Consider the following 7,641-nt stretch of genomic DNA (forward strand, 5'->3'; position numbering starts at 1 on the left):
TGAATTGTTGATTGAATTGTATTAACGCAGTGGTTGGTTGACTTTAATGATATTGTACTGTCATTTAATTGTGACAAGGACATGTGTCTTGGCCTTGGGCTTCGTTCCTTCCCGCTCTTACTATCCTCCGAACCCTGAACTATTCATTCCATTTGTTTTTTTCACTATGCTGCTTGTGAGTTTTGTGGTTCTGTGAAATGAGGGTTTTCTCTGTTGATTTTATGGATGTTTCAGTCCACGGTGCCTGGCTTGCAACTCTACGAGGGTTTCCACCTGTGTATGATGCCTATGCTCCCTGTTCTGTGCTTGGTTTTGAGCCCTGGGTCTGGAACCCTTGGTCTCGGCCTCTGCTATCAGTTTCGCTCGGTTCTAGTTATGTTTACAGTTGCAGGATTTGGTTATGTATAGTTGCCCTCAATGCACTTGCTTCGTAGTCTGATTGTTTTCTTGGTTTGACACAGGTTGTAGATGTGGAGTGGCTCGGCTTTCGGCTTTCGGCTCTCACTTGGCAGTCATCCAAAAGGTATGTCCTCTCTCCACGCTGGTCTTATCTTCTTCACTTTTCCTCTGTCACTGAAAATCTTTGCTCCTTGTGGGCAGTGAGCACCTCTGTGACTGTAACCTTAATTCTGTGGGTTCTCTTCTGGTTATGCACAGGCTCGACTCTCCCTCAGTGAGTTTCTCATAACCCTTTCCTCTGTTTCAGGTTGTGTTTTGTAACTATAGCTATGGTTTTGTTTCTTCGATTCTAATGGCCTGCTTGTTGGCCAATGCAGGTGAGCGACAAGGTTTCGTTTGTCGTCCTCCCGTCGTGTCTCCTACGCCTGAACCGGGTAGGGTCGCTCCTTGTTGTTTTCCTATCTGACTATCAGAGGGTTTACTATTCATAGGGTTTATAAGCCAGTCTTCGTAGTTTGGTTTTGTCTTCTGTTGTTTCTTGGCCTCACTGTGCCTATGAATCCACTGTGTTTTTATGGCTCTACTTTTGTAGTTATGTATGTAGAGATGCGGTCCTGTAGTGACCTCGTGGTGGTTTATAATTTTTTCAACTCTGTTTTATTTGCTGGTCTCTGAACAGTGAACTATGGATGCTCAACTTTGACATATATATATATATATAGATATATATTTATTTATTTATACAGTGGTTTTGTTTGTTAAAATTTGCGAAAGAAAATGGTGATGCGTTCATTTATGTACCTATAGCTTTGTTTGGGTATTTCTTCGTCAATAGCTTTCTCATTCCTTCATAAGCTCGACCTTTTTGTGCTGCTGGCTTGTTTGGGTGCTCTCCTTGCTTTGGTGCTTACTGTTCACTTGTCTATCTTCATTATGCTTATGAAAAAGAAAATAAATTAATTGTACTCTCTAGGAAAGATGCTAAGGCTGTAACATGAATGGATTCAGATGTGTTTGTCTTCAGAATGCTTTTATGCATTTTCTTCCTTCAATTCTATGATGGTCAAAAGATTACAATAGTCATTTTCTCTTTTCATTTTGTAGAGAACACTGGACAATTAGCAAACTGCAAGTAGTTACATTATGTGGTTACATTAAGCGGTTTCTGAATAACTGTCTTTTCTTGTTGTAGGAATTTACAGGGTAAGTTCCTCAGAAAGAAAACCAAAGGACACCGCTCACAACCAGATCGCAGATCAATACACCAGTATTTTTGACGTGGTTAAAACCCTCAAAGAGGGAAACAGTCCACGGCCTGAGCCAACGCGGCCACTTCAGGCAATTTATTAATAAAAGAATGAAAATTTACATATGTTTCTCTCATGCACGGATTACCCTACAAATGACCCTCCATGTGCTTTAAATAGAATTCATGGACCAATCGGGTGTCAAGCCATGGATCAAGTGTCGGTAATACCGAGGAGAGAATGAACCGTCGGATCACTACATATCGTGACCGTCGGATTGTAAGTTACAAAATGTACAACGATAAAGAAACACACTTTACCTAACTCTATACCTAACTCTACACTAGACCAAGTTGTACTTAACTATTTCCTATGTGTCGAAATATCCTAACATCCCCCCTTAAGAACAACTTGGGATAGGATTGAAGGATTTACAAATATGACACAATAGGAGAAGGAAGGAGGCACTAGAGCCTATCCCCCCTTAGTGACAACTTCCTGAACTCCAACTAGAAATCGAAGTTTAGTGAACTTCGCCTCTGTGAGAGCCTTTGTAAAGATGTCTGCAACTTGATCATCTGTTGAACAATATTGCACTTCAAGAACATGGTCATGAATGAGCTTTCTGATGAAGTGCATGTGCAGTTCAATGTGTTTGCTGCGCTGATGTTGGACTGGATCTTTACATAGCTGAATGGCACTTTGATTATCACACCAAAGTGTAGTCGGATGCATCTGCTGAAAGCCAAAATCTGACAGGATCTGACGAAGCCACAAGGCTTCCTAACTAGCTTCTACGGCACCACGATACTCTGCTTCTGCTGATGAAAGAGAAATGGCACCTTGTTTCTTGCAAGCCCATGTAATAGGTCCTGAACCAAGAGTGAACACATAACCGGCAGTAGACTTTCGATCATCAGGGTCACCAGCCCAATCAGAATCAGTGAAACCAAACAATAGAGGAGATGCTTCGGCACTGTAATGAATCCCAAACTGAACTGTACCTCGAACATAACGAAGTATTCTTTTAGCTGCTTTCCAATGACTTTCACGGGGGTTTTGCATGAACCGAGCAACAAGGCCAACAACAAAGGAAAGGTCAGGACGAGTATGGGTTAGATACAAAAGTTTTCCTACAAGTTGATGGTATAAGGTAGCATCAACTTCAGGAGAAGTACAAGTGACTGAAAGTTTGACTCCAGACTGAAAGGGAGAAGGGGCTGGCTTACAGTCTTCCATGTGAAAATGGCGTAGAATATCACAGGCATACTTGGACTGGGAAAGAGAAATACCCTCCTTGGATTGCAAGACTTGAAGACCGAGAAAATAGTGTAAGTGTCCTAAGTCTGTCATTTCAAATTTCCTTTTAAGGCTAGACTTCACATGGTTTATAAGGTTGGGATCACTACCAGTAAGGATAAGATCATCAACATAAAGAACAAGGATGATAAGAGATTTGCCCACTTTCTTGGTGTAGACAGTATTGTCAGAATGACACCTAGAAAAGCCAGATTCTAAAAGAAAGCTATCCATTTTGGCATACCAAGCCTGAGGAGCTTGCTTGAGACCATAAAGGGATTTCTTAAGTCGACATACAAGGCTGGAGTCTGTTTGTATGAAGCCAATGGGTTGTTCCATATAGATTTCTTCATGCAAGTCCCCATGCAAGAAGGCAGATTTAACATCCATCTGATGGACTTCCCATTTGAAAGAGGCAGCAAGGGAAAGAACAAGGCGGATAGAGTTCATTTTGGCAACAGGGGAGAAGGTTTCAGTGTAGTCAATGCCTTCAACCTGTGAAAAACCTTTAGCAACAAGACGAGCTTTATGTTTATCAACTTTCCCATCTGGTCCATACTTGGTTCTGTAAACCCATTTTCATCTAACAAGTTTTCGTCCCTTTGGTAGAGGAACAAGATCCCATGTATCATTTGCCAATAATGAATGATATTCTTCATTCATAGCTGCTTCCCAATCTGGATGGCCTGAAGCTTCTGCAAAGGTGTCAGGATCATAATTTACTGGAGCTTGAGCCAGTAAAGAAGAGGCTCTCTCGAACTGAGAACGTGTGCGTCGCTGATCTGTAGGATCACCGGCAAGATCACCTGCTGCATCTCGAGTAGCACGAACCCATTTTGGAAGCTCAGGAGCTGAAGGAGGATCCTGAGATGGTGGGGGAGGATTTTCATCCTCACTTTCATCATCTGAAGAAGAAATGTTTTCAAAGGTAGAAGAGATAGGGAGAGGTGGCACATCCGCCGGACTAGGCTCGCAGGCCGATATATTTTCATCAAATTTTACATCTCTTCTAATGATAACATTTTTGGACTTAAATGGAATAAGTCTATAGCCTTTGACATCTTCAGAATATCCAACAAAAGTACATTTTTCACTCTTAGGTTCTAAAGCTTTATGCTTTTCATCTGGAATATGGGCCCACGCTTCACTTCCAAAAACACGAAAGTGACTTACATCTGGTTTGATTGAGCTCCATGCTTCTTCTGGAGTGATATTCTTTAAAGCCTTAGTAGGAGTGCGATTTATTATGTAATTTGCACAGTTAATTGCTTCTGCCCAAAAACTAAGACCAAGTCCTTTAGATTGTAGCATACAATTAGCCATTTCCTTTAAGGTGCGATTCTTCCTTTCAGCTACACCATTTTGTTGTGGAGTATATGGAACAGTATGTTGCATTTGAATTCCATTCTCAGTGCAATAGTTGATGAATGTGTTTTTAACATATTCTCCACCATTATCAGATCTTAACTTAAGAATTTGATGTCCAGATTGTTTTTCAACAAAGGCCTTGAAGGCCAAAAAAGTGTTAAATACTTCACTCTTGAGTTTTAAGAAGTATACCCAAGTGCGTCTGGAGAAATCATCAATGAAAGTTAAGAAATACTTGCAGCCAGAGAATGACACAACTGGAAGTGGACCACATAAATCACTATGCACAAGCTGTAAAGGGGCTGAGGCGTGCCAAGAGGCACGTTTTTCAAAACTGTCCCGATGATGTTTTCCGAGTACACATCCGGAACAAACACCATCTCTGCAAGATACCATAGGAAGACCTGTCACCATATTTTCTTTACATAGATGCTGAAGGGAGCGATAGTTTAAGTGACCAAATCGCTCATGCCAAAGTTTGCTCACTTCATCGTTATGAGCAACAAATACTGAGGGAAGATTTGATGACCCAAAGTTGTGAAACTTATACAACCTTGTAGAATCATCAGCAATGCCAGTAGCCAAAATCTGTTTAGGATCTCTTAAGTCCTTGATTACAACATCATGAGGTGAAAATTCAACGATTTTACCTTCACCTGAATGAGTTATCTGATATACAGATAGAAGGTTGCAGGATAAGGTTGGAACACATAATACATCATTAAACTGACCATTGTCTAGATGAACAGTTCCAGTCCCTACAACATTAAGAGATCTATCATCACCAACATATATATTTTTGGTGTTACAATCATTTAAAGAAGAAAACATGGCTTTGTTTTTGGCCATGTGATAAGAAGCTCCAGAATCAATGAGCCACTCATGAGAATGAGAAGAAGAAGATACATTTAATGCATAGCCAGACCGAGATGCTTGACAACCACATGCAGAAAGTGCCATTCCTGAAGATGAAGTTGAAGTTGAAGATTGCCCCAAATGGATGTTATGCTTCTTCATTGCTTCTTCCAAGGCTTCCATCTTCTTAAAGCATTTTGATTCTAAGTGGCCATCTCGATTACAAAAATTGCAATGTCTATCAGTCTTCTTCCCTTTGTTTTTATTTGTCTTATCATTTTGTTGAAATGATTTTTCATTTTGGGGTTGAAATTGCTTAGGACCCTTGTTTGGTTTAGGACCATTCTTTTTAGGATATGACTTCTTAGGATTCTTTGAATTTGGTTGCTGCTGGGCGGCTAACGCTTTCTTGGAAGAGTTTCCAAGATTAAGAAGACCAAGGTGTAAGAGTTTTTCTTGTTCTCTTATTAAAGAATCACAAAAAGAGTCAAAGGAAGGGGACTTGTAGTCTGTTCCTTGAAAAATGAAGGCTTCTCTTGTAGAATGGAAGGTGGAAACAAACACAGAGTAGGCTGGTCCCAACTTTGTAAGAATGGAATAGATAAGGTTACTATCTTCTTTCTTAACTTTAACACCTTCCAAAAGATATCTAAGGGTCTTGAACTTGGACAAGAAATCTTCAATGCAAGAAAAATTATTAGGGTCCAATGTAAGCAACTCATTTTCAAGTTGATGGGCTCTAATTTCATTTTTAATCCCAAAAACTTTATTGATTTGTTTCATTGCTTCATCAGGAGTATCAATTTCTGCAATATGGAATCTAAGATCTGGAGAAATAGACATCCCTATCAATCCACGTGCTTGATCTTGTCTATTTTCCCATTTAGCAACCTTATCTTCATCCTTTGGTTTCTTTTCTTGGCCTGAGGCTATTCTGTAGAGACCTTTACTTCTAAGTAAATCCTCAATGTAAGCCAACCATTGGAAGTAGTTGGTGCTGTCAAGGGTAACTTGGTATTGACTTTCCATTTCAATGGAAACTGAAGCTAAAGATGCTGAAAATAAGTGTTCCAATGGATAGATCTCGAAAAATTAGGTTGTTTTAAAAAAAACGGCTCTGAAAACGGCTTCCGGATGAAGAAGTTATGGCTTTTTGAAAAAAGTTGTTGAAGTTGCCGACGAAGTGCGGGAATGTGCGGAAATGAAAAAGTCCGCCCCCACAAAATGGAGACTTGAACCCAAGACCTCTACTCTCTTAAAATAGCTTTGAACCAATTGATCTATACAAAAAATTTGAGAGAGAGAGAGGGGGGGGGGGGGGTTCTTTGGGTTGCGTGCTTGCTTTGAGAAAGCTCTTTTTCCCTACAAAACAAAAAACAAAAAACAAAAAACCCAACACGGACATGCAAAGAAAACGAACCTTATGGCTCGAAGTTAGCTTTAGTCGAAAAACTAAATATTTTCAAAAATGAACCTTGCGGCTCAAAGTTAGCTTTGGTCGGAAACTAAATATTTTCCTCAATGTTTCTGATTTTCCGAGATCACCCTAAGGCGCAGGGAAAAGAGCATACGCATGAGAAAAATCCTTCCTTTCTATTTCTGATTTGCCCAGATCGCACAGAGTCGCAGGGAAAAGAGCATACGCAGAAATGAAAGGTATAGATCCAGTAATAAAAAGGCTAAATAAACCGAAACCAAAATAAACAAAGAGAAAATAACAGTAAACTGCAAATAAACATTGTATACCTCCCGATATTAAAAATGACGCAGCTAGGGCTACCGGAAACCTTTTCGCGTGAAACGAAAGGGGTTCCTCACTGGAACAGATGCTCCCAACACAACAGAGCAGTCCTCTCGGCCCGAAAGCAGTCAGAAACAGCAGATCTAGGAAACGGCAGTCGGATGCAGTTCTACCGGCTTCAGATTTGGATCACCAACGGACGCGGCCCTCAAATAGCTCCGATACCATGTAGGAATTTACAGGGTAAGTTCCTCAGAAAGAACACCAAAGGACACCGCTCACAACCAGATCGTAGATCGATACACCAGTATTTTTGACGTGGTTAAAACCCTCAAAGAGGGAAACAGTCCACGGCCTGAGCCAACGCGGCCACTTCAGGCAATTTATTAATAAAAGAATGAAAATTTACATATGTTTCTCTCATGCACGGATTACCCTACAAATGACCCTCCATGCGCTTTAAATAGAATTCATGGACCAATCGGGTGTCAAGCCACGGATCAAGTGTCGGTAATACCGAGGAGAGAATGAACCGTCGGATCACTACATATCGTGACTGTCGGATTGTAAGTTACAAAATGTACAACGGTAAAGAAACACACTTTACCTAACTCTATACCTAACTCTACACTAGACCAAGTTGTACTTAACTATTTCCTATGTGTTGGAATATCCTAACACTTGTTTTGTAAACTAAAATAAAAATTTAAATAAAACTAAAAAGTAGAAAAA

This window comes from Pinus tabuliformis, chromosome 1_1 (genome assembly GCF_031772625.1).
Source record: "Pinus tabuliformis cultivar Carrire ecotype Pingquan chromosome 1_1, CPIR1, whole genome shotgun sequence".
Taxonomy (NCBI): Eukaryota; Viridiplantae; Streptophyta; class Pinopsida; order Pinales; family Pinaceae; genus Pinus; species Pinus tabuliformis.